The 13,954-nt window shown below is 43.2% G+C and overlaps 1 pseudogene; it reads left to right on the forward strand.

Moving 5' to 3' along the window:
* Positions 1-371: 371 nt before the first annotated feature.
* On the forward strand, positions 372-13,257 carry LOC146184721 (uncharacterized; annotated as a pseudogene).
* Positions 13,258-13,954: the final 697 nt, after the last annotated feature.

Consider the following 13,954-nt stretch of genomic DNA (forward strand, 5'->3'; position numbering starts at 1 on the left):
TCACAGTCTCAAAAGAAAAATATAGGGTCACTGACCAAGTCAGAGTTTAATGAAAACGTAATGACGTTTCGGAAGCCCTACGGCTTCCTTGTTCACAATGGGGAAACCAGACAGAAAGCATATGTTTATAGCTTCTTCAAAACACATAGTAATGACCTTGCATAATCAGATGGCAGATTCCCTTGTGTCCGATAAATGCATGCTTTCTGCTTGTTTTCCCCTTTGTGAACAAGGAAGCCGTAGAGCTTTTGAAACGTCATAACGTTTTCATTAAACTTTGACTTGGTCAGTGACCCTATATTTTTCTTTATACCACCATCTGACCGGGTGATGTTTCGTCGAACTCTTGATTACATTACAGCCTCGCGGCCATGGCAACAGAGATGTTGTTGGCTCAACAAGGTAACTGACAGGAGATGTCCACTGCAAGACACGATAGGGACCCTAATATCTGGCGATAAGTTTCTTTGAGAGGCCCGGTGTGCTGGGTGTTATCCATAGCCAAACAAGAGAGCCAGGCAAAAAATGTGGGGCAGAAGGATCATCGTCGCGGGCTTTTTGGAGGCATTGGGTATCTGTAGTGAGGGAATTAGCAATCTGGCAGCAATCTTTGGCATGCTTGGCAGCTTCTGAAACAGTGGTGCACTCAGATGTGTCAGGGTGGTAGGGCTTGGGAACTGAAGCAGTCATACAAGCAGACGAGATCTGCGAGAGCAGCCAGCCGCGAGCACAAGACGATGGCCAGGTGGCTCAAGCGTTAGACCGTCTTCTTCTTTACACATACAAGAAGTTAAGAAGCTAAAGAAGCAAGCAATAATGTGTTCATTAGTTATTGACAAAATGACCATAAGCTCAAAATGCATATATGACCACAAAATGTACTGTTTCTTTGGTCAAGAAACGACAGATCCTAATACCATCAGCCAAAAAAGTGTAAGCAATATTGTACTTGTTAATAAGGTGTCTTGCTTCAGGGCTGTTGACATCTTGCAAAATTTTCTGCAGTTTCTTCTTCTCAAACCAGTGAAGTGGTAAAGTACTGCACCAATTGACAAATCATGTAACTAAAAAGTCTAAAAGTGTGGTCTTCGTGTAGTACGAATTGTTACGGAGAGCCACAAAATTAATGTGACTAGGTGCGTCATTTTGGAAATGGATTGCTGAAGCCAGCTGTCAGTTAGCCAAGTGACCAAAGCAGGCTACTAGTTTTGTCCTTCGACCAATGTCACATCATAAAATATAGCAAAACATTTTTATTAAAGGTGAAATGACTGATGGAAGCCTTCTAAAAACAGGACTATTCATAATGATTGTCAGTGGCCTACAGAAGAATGGGATTGTGAAGGCTGTTCGCTTTTCAACCTAAAAGTATGTGGTGCTGAGCAGTTTAAAAAAAAATGAATGTTAGGAGGGCAGTACAACCTTTCTTGGATGAAGTGTTTGCTGCAGTTTCCTATCTTATGAAGTTCCTCACTTATCGCCTGAAAGCTGAACCCTACAAAAATGCTGGTGCAACTGTGCAAGTCAAGAAGGCAATTCAAAAATGGTTTGCTATTCGTAATGTGGCTAACAAAAGAGCCCTCGTGCACTTGCACAAGTCTGACCAAATGCATCTCTTCTCCGCAACAGATAGATGCCTGAACTGGTTGAGGAGGAATTCCTGCAGCAGTACCTCGAGTCTCCACAATGCTTGCAGATCAAGTGGAAAAAAATTCCTGAGCACCTAAACTCACGAGGCTCTGCTGATGACAAGCAAGTCCCTTCTTTGTATTAAGTACTTGCTGGAGGGTGAATTCTTTTAGGCTGTGGCTAAAGGTACGTCCGACGGACCCGATCAGTGGTCTTAAAGGTACGTCCGACGGACCCGGTGCGTTTTTCTTCGGGATCCGTCGGACGGATCCGGGAAATATTTTTCAGAGGTACGGCGGATGGACCCGATCGGTAGGGTTCTTCCGACGGATCCGGGAAATATTTTTCAGAGGTACGGCGGACGGACCCGATCGGTAGGGTTCTTCCGACGGACCCAACGCATTTTTCTCCGATATGGGCCTTGGGATCCGTCGGGAAAGCCGGACGGATCCGAGATCCCCAGATGTGGTTGTAGCAACAACATGGTAGCCATATGTAGCCAAATCGAAGTTGGTATGAGGTGTACGCATGGTGTACATACGTACGAGGTGCAAGATGTATGTATACATACTGCATGCGTGAAATGTGAAATTACAAAGAATAGTACAGTGGCCAGAATAGTGCCTAGAATGGGTGATATACTGCGTGATGGCATGATGATAGGTTTACGTGAGTTGGACCGCGGCAGGGTGGCAAGCACGACCAGAGCGCAAGCGCATGTAATCGCGGTGTTGACGGCCAGCCCGCGGCCCGCACGCCCGCTCATTTGGTCCTCGTTATCATGTGGATTAACGTCTACGACGGTCGTTATGTAATTATGTAGTTTTGATTCTTCAAAGTTTCCTCACTTCCATATGTGATGAGATGCGTCACGTAACGCATCGCTTTCTGCTTGCATTGAGGTTTGGTGCTGCAAGTTCTACGTAGTACAAGCGGCGCTGAAAAAGCTGGGCACCGCCGGCGTGTCTCTAGCCCAAGCATCGCGTCATTCGTGTTTGTTGTACAACTGGAGGTGTGGTTTGTGCTTACCGTGAGATGCTGTAATTACGGATTACGTCCTACTAGAGTGCTGTGTGAGACTACGAAGAGTGCTGTGATGAGTGCGCCGATGCCCGGACGGACATCAGTGTGTCCGTTTATGATCGGCGATGTTGCACGTGCATGTCAGTGTTTATTAGGTGCAGTAGTAATTTATTTACACGCGCTGTGCAACAATCAGACGAAAATAAGTCATCGACAATTTGTTAGCCTGTACTACAGAGCTCAAAACTCGGAAAGTGGGAATGCACATGATGCAGTCGTCGCATGTTGGAGTGGACCGAAAAATAAGTGCCCAGCCCACACCGCCGGGATGCGCATTCCTACAGGTGAAATGGTTCAGGTTTCTATAAAGTAGCTGCCTGGCACAGCACCTTTCGAAATTTTCAGGCTTTGTACTATTGTTGAAGGCCACTTTATCATTAATAAAGGAACGAATATGCTTTATGTGTTAATGACTAGTGTTTTTTCAACATATTATGTTCATTTTTTTTTTTCGCTTTTCCTTAATTTCCTTTGTTTTTCATGCTAGAAAAACACAAATAGTACACTTTTAAACTTGTCAGTCCAAAGCTGAACATGAATATCTGCCATGCATGTGACAGCTTTAATGCTAGAAAGGTTGACATGTATAGCATGTACGTACACGCTGCGACATCTTAGTGGCACGTTCGGCTACTTGCCCTAAGGTCATGATGTTTAATACCAGTGATGGCAGTCACACTTTGGTGCAGGTGAAATGCAAATGCTTCTGTTTTCTGCAAGATGTCAATGCAAAGTACAAAGCCTGGGCAGTCAAATTAGTCTGGAGCTCTCCACTACGGTATTCTTCATAGCTACATATGTCACTTTAGGATGTGAAACCCTACATGCCACAGGTAGGCTGCATTGTTTTTTAGATTTTGTAACCTCTCATCTATGTTTTGCAACATTTGGCTAATTTTAGTTCCCAAACAGTTGCTAAAGATGAAACCGAAGTAGTTCTTGGCGTGGTTTGCTGCTTAGATTAATTTTCTAATTGCAGTTCTTTGAAACTTGCATCAATGCTGGACAGTTCAAATAGCAAGCAGTTGAATTACAGAAATGATGTGGATCATGCATTTCAGTTCTGACAAGTGGAAAGTAATGGTCCCCTCCTTGCATGCATAGGTGCCTTTAGACAAATACATGCTCGGGTGTGTGATTGTGACGCATATCAAGGGCCAACAGAAAGCCATGTGGAGCCAGTGTGATATTCTTCATGAAGGCTAAAGTAAAATTGTACAACAGCTGCTGTACCATGCAGAAAAAAATTGATCATTTAGTGTATGATTAACTGACCATGAATAGCATCTTACTCAGAGTATGATGTGATATATATCTGGTTTAGCATCCCAAAATAACTACGGCTATGAGGAACACAATAGTTGAGGGCTCCGGTATAATTTCGACCACCTGGGGTTCTTTTACATGCACTGACACCGCACGGTGCATGACAGCCTATTGTTTCGCCTCTATTGAAATGCCTCTGCTGTGGCTGGAACCAAATCTGCATCTTTGGGTTCAGCAGCCAAGCACTCTAACTACTGAGCCAGCACAACGGGGCCAAGTATCAAAATGCATGCCATTACATTTCCTTCTAGCCTGTGGTTTTCTTCACAGAACTAATGTATACAAGAAAAAGTAAATTATATTCACATTTCAGCAAACATTCTCTAGGAAAAAATTTCTCATAATGTTTGCATGGAAACCATGAACATCTTACAAAAACAAAACAATGCACTTACTCCACTCCAATTATTAATGGGCAAGGTTGCATTTATGCTACTACACTGCACTTATCACAAAACCACAAGCCCCATCTGCTTTGGCCAATCACTTGATGAAACTAACGGAGACAGATGTCGCACACCACAGACTGGTCATCTCGCAACATATCTCTGCATATGTTACATTTCAATTTCATGCCTTTCCACTTAGTTTCAACTGTTGCCAGCATTACTAGTCACCCATCTTTTCTGAAATTCCTTTTTTACGCTGTTGGGATCAGCATCCTTGTTAACGATGGTCTCTGGAATTTTCGATGCTATCATTTTCACATCTTCCTCATCTGGAAGAACGAAGGAAATGACAAGCGTTGAGCAGAAAAAAAATTAGGGAGACTCGTAATCTCCACCTTTAAGGGTATGGTGTGCCGGCATTAATGGTTCTTGTCTGCAGATCCCACTGTGGATTCCCGTTAATTTACATGCCCTTTGCTACAAACATAATTACTAATTCCTTAATTCATGTCTCTGTTATCTCAGATATACTCATTAGCATACGGTCGTAGGCTGCCCTGTTAGGTGATAGACAACCTGGCATAGACCTCTGTAAGCCTCAACCTTTCTTAATTGGAGCTGAAACGTCGCAGAACATATTTCAAATATAACTTTGTAAGCTTGACTTAACAGCTCCTGCCATGTCGTGTGGCCTCGTGACATTTGGCTCGTGGCACTTTTGGCTTGTGCACAGGGGTCATCTGTTAAATACTGGTTAACATGCATGACAAATACATTTTCACACAAACTGGTGGCAAATGGTCAAGAAGTGCACTGCAGATTCTGAAATATATACCTAATATGCATGCAAGGATCGCACCATCACATAACATGATCAAGAGTTCTATCAGTACCTGTAGTTACATAGCATTTCAATGCCCATTAAAGGACCACCTCAGACAATGGTTGTTGTTACCACAAGACCTGTTCTAACAGCGTACTGACACCATTCCACTGAGCGATGGACATGTATATGCACACCCTAGATAGCTCATGATTGTGGATCTCATTTATTTCTACGACTTCCAAGGAGTTCCTGTCGTCAGAAACCCTACACTTTATGAAATCGGGACAGTTGTCTTGAAAGGTGATGAAAAGAAATAACTAGGTTACCTTGACGCAATGCTAAATTACAGAGGGTGAATATGCTGCATGAAGATACCAAGAAGCTTGTACAAAGAAAAGTGAGAGTGAAATGGCAGGATTTTTGAAACAATGAAATAAACTACAAACTATACTTGTCAAACCTGTCATTAAGGAATGGAAATCATGTAGTAATCAAAAACACAACATGGAGGCCATTTTAGGTCATCTTCACAAAACACATATCCACACCTCACACACAGCTTCATACTTATGAAAGAGGACAAACCAATATGCAAGGAGTGTGGAGATGAACTAACAATAAACCATATCTTACACGTGCGCCAGAGTCGAGAAAATAAGAGGAAACATTTTGTACAATTTTGCAACAGATCCTTTTCCATACCAGCATGGTTCTAGGAAAGACGTGCAAATTTCCTGCATTTTTGGTTTCCTAAAATGTTCCTAAACAAGCTACATCCTAAAGAACATTTTAGTCATTACACACAAAATAAATACATTACACCTTGTTCTTGGTGCATGGCAGCATTAGTTGCTTATGCACCATAAAAATCAATACAATGCTGTAAGGTATACCTTGGTTAGCTATGTTATATGAGACAAGCTTTCGGTCTGGTGTGGTCCTTATTCACGTGACAGCGCTGTCATGAGGGTCTATGTCCCAGCGATCGGAAAGTGACCTATTCCAATAATTCTACAAACTGAAGGCGATTCTACAGATTTCTAAAGACTGGAGTGCTCAACTGTTTTATCAACGTCCGCCTGCTTTGACAGCCTGGAGTGAAACTGTTGAAGAGAATACATTTTTTAACATTTAACGCGTTTCTGAAGGCGTTGCTTTCAATTACAGGGCCCACAAAAAGCAGCTGAATGTCAAACGCCGCCTAGGTAGGCTTTCTAGCTAGACAGCGGTGTAACGTGGAAAATCGCTCCGCCGGTCCATCGCTGGCGCCGCTGACTTGACAGGCGAACTGTTCAAACTTATAGCTACAGACCACACCTGAAACACTGAATTGCGCATGATCAAGGCAGAATTTCTCTAACACTGAGCACTGGTAGCTATCGATTTCGCGCCCAATATTGCGAAAATCTGTCCTCTCTTCGATCATTGATACGTCCACGGTTGAACATTTATGCGCCTCGGGGTAGGCCAGCCGTTGGAACATGGATGCGTGGTTGTAGCAACGATCACTTGCATGGCACACTCTGCAAAATTCCAAGAGTCAGCTTCTGCAACAAAATGTGCAGCGCACATTTTCTACCGCGTACCTAAGTCCGGCGATGCATGCATATTGATCCCGATCGTTTCAAAGCTGCGTGGCCGTTCAGTCGGGTCACGCTAACCTCGAGCATGCGGAGGTTTAAACTACATGTACGCAAAATTCAACGACAAGAAAAAGATGCAGGCTAAGCACAAAGAACATTGCTGTTCACATGGAAATCGGATCATTCGCGCTTCCGTCTTTCCGGTTGTGCACTCTTGCGGTGCGGTGCAGTAGGTCTTCGCCTCGACGAGTCGATGTGTGCAGCTCGCCGCAGTAGCAGCGCAGGCCTCTAGTAGATTCGGCATGTCTTCTGCCACGACTCTGAGGTAGAATTTAAACGAAGAATTTAGCTAGAAACATCCTGTTTCCTCGGTCTGCATGTGAGGAACGAGCATAATGCCATTTCACATACATACTTTGGACTGCCGAATGTTCTTCACGGCGAAGTGTGTGTGTTGTGCCGGCGCTAGATCTTCGGAGGTCGATGCAGGACCTAAGACAGCGTAAATGCTAGGAATAGCTCGCTCGCATTACGGGCAGATCGAGGTGATAGTTTAGTGCGAAGCGAAAGCTGCTCGTGAATGTGCGTATCTCGATGCCAGCTGATGGAGCTGGTGCAGTACGTAGCATCGCCTGCAGCTATGTGCGTGACAGCGATGCTTGCCGTACACGACCCTAAGTGAAGACCGTATTCTATGTTAGAACGGATGCACTCTTCGTAGCACCTCATCGAGAGTCCGGCTAGCTGATATCATAGAGGATAAGATCATTCACGCGTAGCAAGCGGAATGTGGCCGCGTTCGACGTGCATATAGCCATGAGCCTGTATATCGACGTCCGCCGTATCTTTACGAGAATCGAATGGATACGTCGGACGTACCTTTAGACACTTCGATTCTTTTATGTCATCACCAGAAACCTGTCAAGTGATCTGGTTGAAGTCCTCTTCAGAGCGATATATCAAATGGCCGTATGCAATGACTGCCTAGATGCTAGCATTCTAACCATCTGCTTTGAAAAATTACTGCAGACTGGTGTACTAAGTGCTTTGCAAGTATAAAATGTGGGAAAAGGTTGCTTTGTGAGATTTAACGTCCCAAAGCAACTCAGGCTATGAGAGATGCCGCAGCAGAGGACTCCGGCAATTTCGATCACCTGGGGTTCTTAATGTGCGCTGACATCGCACAGCACATGGGTGCCTTGCTTTTCACTGGCAGTGAAAAGCGGCCGCCATGGCCAAAATTCGATCCCGCATCCTTAGGCCTAACCACTGCACTACAACAGCGGGGTGAATGTGAGAAATGGTCAGTGTTATGAGTTAAGTATACAAGTTTTGCTGCAAAATTAAGAGTGTTTCGGGTGTAAGTTAAGTTCTTGTGGCTTAATTTCACTTGTTTGGTAATGCTAATCTGTGCTGACCCTGCAAGCACATTTTCTTGGCATTTTCACCCTCTCTTCTCATTTCTGTTGCATTCATTTTTTTTTTTTTCGCTAGCAATTACAGTGCCTCTACACCAATCCTGTTGAGAAGAATTAATGCAGCTATGCCCAGCGGTGCGTCTTCAGAACAGAACAGCTTAGCTACAGCCAGTAGTGCACTACATCTGCTGTAGCATCACTTTGTTAAATGTCAGTTTTTCAAAAAGCAGTGACATTTCCTTTCGCTCTTTGACCTCTGTGTACATCACATATAGTGGTAACCAATTTATAGTTTTTGGATTGCTCTGTTTTCAGCCTGTCTGAACCACCTAATATTATGAATGATCGAAGCAGTGTGTCAGCTGCAACTAGTTATGCTCTACCGAAGTATGCAAAAGTCCCAGCTTCATTTAAAGAATTAGTTTTTTATACCAGTGCTGCTTCTCTCTTCTTTTGCACATTTGTCATGCCGGTCTTCTATTATCATATAGTTCCTGTACTGTTTTCTTTTCTAAAACTCGTGAACCAGCTAATTTCATATTTGATGTCAACTGTTTGCTGGTGCCAGACTTGTAAATAGGGGGAGTTAATGTATTGTGCATGCAGTTAAACTAGCATTTTGAGCATATTTCTTTTTCAGGTCCAGATTTGAGCTCCATGTTTCAATTCGTAATCTGATATGAACATATTGTTCTTCCTTTTTTGTTTTTTTTTCAGTGCAGCGACCAACAGTAGAAAATGCTGCAGTAGCATACGACGCCGGTTTTGCAGCGAAAGTGATAGAAAAACAGAGAACGTGCAGTGCCTGCCCAAGATTGGACGGATCAAGACCACTAGCCTCATCAGTGGTGGGACTAATTAACCACCAAACTAGAGGGGGTTTGGTGTTCCCCGAAGTGCAAGTTGGCCGTTCTGGTAAAAGTAAAGACGGCCATCAATGTCATAGTACCGCAGAAATGTGTGCAAGAAGTTAACAGCACCGATTCTGTCACATCTAGAGAGTTGTCCTCTTTTTATTTGAGACAAAAGAAGACTATGCCTCGGTCACATCCTTAGCAGCGGCAAAGTAATTCATAAAGCCCCTCAAATCAAACGTCGCTGCTGTTATGGACAGAGTCGCTTATCGCAAAAAGTTAATGACTGGGACGCTCACTCGAAAGGTTTTGCACATTTATCGAGAGCTTGAGCGCACGCAAACTACGAACTTTTTATTGCAACGAATTGCTGCATGCACTGTGACCTTGTGGTGCTGGTAATATTTGTCACAAATACAAGCACAATGTAGGTATATAGATTGCTCCGGGCCACTGCACACTGCTCTCCACCACTGTCGACTCATGTGAGCAGGCTGTCTCGTAACAGGAGGAGCCGCTATGAGCTCGCATAATAAACATAAAATAAAATCTGGTCAAATATTTAAGGAGAATCCCCCAACGTAGATTTGTAATAAGGGAGTAGTTACTCATTGACACCTACCAATTTGACGAACACTGTTCCTACTTCAAGTTATTATTTCGCTCTCGCCTTACCATCTGATCTGCTGACCATCCTGGTTAGCTCAGTTGGTAGAGTGACTGCCCCGGAAATGTGGTGGTCCCGGGTTCGATCCTCGGACCAGAACGAATTGTTCTTTAACTGCGAAGTTTACGAGAAAGCTGTACAGCTTTCCTTTGCAGCCGCATGGCTGCGCTTGGGTAGATGTCAATGAGTAATTACTCCCTTATTAGAGAATGAAAATTGATGGCTCAGCGTGCAACATCCGCTCTCCACTTTCATCATGCTACATTTGCCATTTTTCACCTTCTAAGCCATACTGTAACTGGTGATCAGGTTTTGATCGAGCTAGTGCAGTCATGGACTCATGACTGAATTCATGAGTTCAAAAAATTACTACTGCATTCCTCATCAGTTGTGGCGCTCCTTTTATAAAGAGTATATGTCTCTTCATATTTTCATGCTTTTCACGCACTCCTTTTATAAAGAAGAAATGTCTCTTCATGTTTACTGGTAGCACTCATGTTATTACCAGCATTAAGACTGCCTGCTTTGGGCAACATGTTGCCGAAGCATATGGGGCACAGTAAATAAAAATGTGTAGCAGCAGGAACCATTGATGTTCTTGCATTGCAAAATCTTTAATCATGGTTTTACACCACTGCATCTCACGCAGCACTTCCAAGGCGCTGTAAATCGCCTTGCCATCGGAGAGTAAGCAAGGAGTAAGGAGTGCCCACCGCAGCGAGGCAAGAAGAATGGACAAATGCATTTCCAGAATTGCACTCTCTCCGTCTGGACCAAGTGCCACTGTACGCACTGGTAGAGGTGTCTGTGTACAGAGTATCGAGATGCTTTTTAGTTTGGGCCTCTTTGAAGCACATGTGAAACACGTCTACCATGTACATTCGATGTATGCACAATTAAGAGAAATTTATCTTGTGAGTGCATTAAGCACCTTTTAGGATAAAATGGGAACAGCAAAAAACTCTTCGCCACTCCACCCATTTGGTTCTTCCTTTTACCCAGGCAGCAGTCTATCACTTCTGCATCATAAAAACTGGGGCGTTAATTCATGTGTCATTAGCGGAAATGGCAGAGAAGGCAGCTATCGTGTTGGCCATAGCATCGTCCCCTCACACCAGCACCAAATATGTCCTAGTCAAATACTCGCAAGTCAGCAATACATAACTTCCTGATACGTCGCATCTCTGTACTCACGCAATGAATGTTTACATCTGGCCCCAAACCACGATCCAAAAAACAGCGCGAACAAACGGGGACCCTCTTCCTGATGACCCGGCTTTCCTGGCCTCGTTGGTTGCTGTGTGTGTGTGTACAAAGCTCGTGTGTCTTCCTGGTATGCAAAGAAAGGTTTGTGTCCACCAGAACGTCAAGCGATTTGCGGGTTCCTGCAACCGTCCAAAGGACATGCACGCCGAGTGTAAAATCCTGTCTTCGAAATGGCGGCACCAAGGCCGGTTTTTCAAGGACCGCCTGAGAGTTGCCTGTGAGCACAGCGGAAGCCTACATCACCATCATCGTATGTACCGTGATTGGTGCAAAACGGTTGACGTGTGCACGGAGTTCTTGTGGAGTAGGGTTCGACCGATTCTCCCGTCAAGGAAGAGGGCCTCACCGCAACCAGGAAAAGTGATTGTACTTGGTGATACGCCACTACCAAAATCGCGTGAAGACCTTCTTCGGATGGGCCCGAAATTCTGAGCGCTTGTTCCTGTGGTTTCTTCTTTTCGTCCCCGTTTGTTTGCACTGTTTTTTGGATGATGTATCACCAACTCGCCCGCTTAACTATTCTGTTGAATCCCAAACCATGAGGCTCCCACATTGTCAGGATGCCAGCTCATGTCTTTCTGCTGGGAAGTGAGACAGTAGCCCGTAATCTGCACAGCCCTCTTCCCTTCCTCCTTAGTGACACGTCCTATTTTTGTTATGTAACACACGGTTATATACCGCACAGTCACTACACACTTTCAGGCTCTACAAAACAACTTCCTTCAGGCACAAAATGCACCGCAAAAAGTTAAAGTGGTAACCTGATAGTTAGTCCAAAATAATGTACAGCAATCCCACATGCATGACACACCTCCACCCTGCAGTATAGAGCAACAAATGCAAGCTTTTTCCCATATAGCAAGTGTAAATTGCATATGAGCCTTTCCTAAGTGCGTGTCCCCAAGCGTCAAATCATTAGTAACAAAGGGCAGTGGGAGACTGTGCTGCTCGATCCTGACCCTGACTCGCAACTCAGGTTCATCGGTTGGGTAGAGGAGGCAGCTGAAACTTATGGGCACCCCTAGTTCTGATCTCCTCATGGTGGCTTGACCCAGCCTGTCCTAATGGCCAGGGAACCTCATGTCAACATCCCATTCACTGGATTACATGCCAATCAAGGACTCCCTACATGTGTTGGCAGAGATCTGTTTATTGCGTAGCTGGTATTTTTGTAGCGGCTATCATTTGTTTTGAAACCACGTTAACAAAGCACTATTTGTAGACTATGTAAGCACATGGAACCTGTTTCTTTCATAGAGGTGGCCAGTTATTTGCCTTCATTACTGGCTGTAATGAAGAAATGCAAGAAACACTAGATGTACTATGGATTTATGTGACATATCTTGTATGGATGCACTCCTATACTGTCAAATTGTACTGTCCATTAAATATTTTGCACGCTGCTCTGAAAAGTCGTGTTCAAAGCCAATCACTAGCATTCAGTTGGCTTTGCAGCTGACTGGGAAGCATGCTCAAAGGTCCTCTTCAAACAAAGGAAGAAGTGCTACTTAGAGCCATAGGATACTATGCTTCTTATAGCCTAAATAAAGACGTGTGCAGCGTCAAAACCTTTCGTTGCCAATGCTCTTCAAGGATTAACATTGAATACATTGAAAGTTGTGATAGCTATATTCATAACAGCTGTTAGCATAGTATTGATTATTACAATTACAAATTTGCCTGAAAAGTTATAAACTACACAAATGCTTGTCATGCCATTCTTTCTGTCAAATTAAAACAAAGATAAGCTACTGAAAAAGCCACTTTTAAAATGAAGCAAATACATTGGAAAAGTTTAATGCTGTGAATACACTGGAAACAAACAAATGATTAACAGCCAAAATCATTTGTGAATGTACCTTGCAAAGCGGCTCTCAACGAACAGCTAATATCTTCAATTTTTTTTAACTATTGAAATAAATTCGGCTTGGGATACAACCACCTATCACACCTATTCCTTTTGGTTCAAACTTCATCTCCTAAAACAGTTACCACCACAATAAACTCAAAAGTACTAATGACAACTAGCGTTAGTGGCATCCATCAAAGTCGAGTAATTTACATCTTGCATAGAATGAGCAACACTTGGTCAAATTGTTATTTTCATGTTTGAAGAATCTCACTAGGAACTAAAGAGATGCTGAGTTGCACCAGATTTAAAGAAAGGTGCACACTTTTACTGTCAAGCTGCAGATCAATTTATGCAGCACTGTTCTTGAATAAAGTAAATGAAATATTCAAATGTGAACAGCTAAGTAACTCGGAAAATTTATTACTCCTCCACCATTTCAACTTGACCTTCAGATAAGTTATTCCAACAAATTCACTTTTGCCACCGTTGCAAGCCAACTAAAAATCGCCATTAACATAGGTAATTATGACATCTGTGTTTTCAAATCTGGTAAAGTAATCTCCATATTTTAACTCAACCTGAAGTAACAAAAACAATTACTTTTTATTACTCTTTTGCTTCAAGATTATTTGTAAGACAGAATGCAAATCAACATTTCAGGTCCTTGCTCTGAAGTGCCACAGAACTCCACATGTCACAATGATAGTGAGACAAGCATAAGTTTCGGCAAATGCCTAATAACCACACAAATTTCAAAATTACATGTGACCTGGCAAGCACAGTGAACTAGTACCCTATCTGTCAATTCTAGATCAATCCATTTGAAATTGAGTGTGCTATTTGACCACAGCTAGATAAAGTCACCCTCACCTATAGAAGTGATTTTACCGCAGCTAGACCATTTTTTAACTACCTGGTTATCATACTCTACGTATACCAAATTTTAATTTGCTTAGCACAAGGTTGACATAAACATGTTTTCTCACAGAATATTCATTGCATGCCAGTCACAATGAAGTCATGTCTCCAGCCCTTGAGACAGCACAGTAAGATGCAATTTG

Source organism: Amblyomma maculatum, chromosome 7, assembly GCF_055883805.1.
Source record: "Amblyomma maculatum isolate TAMU_Amacu chromosome 7, ASM5588380v1, whole genome shotgun sequence".
NCBI classification, from domain to species: Eukaryota; Metazoa; Arthropoda; class Arachnida; order Ixodida; family Ixodidae; genus Amblyomma; species Amblyomma maculatum.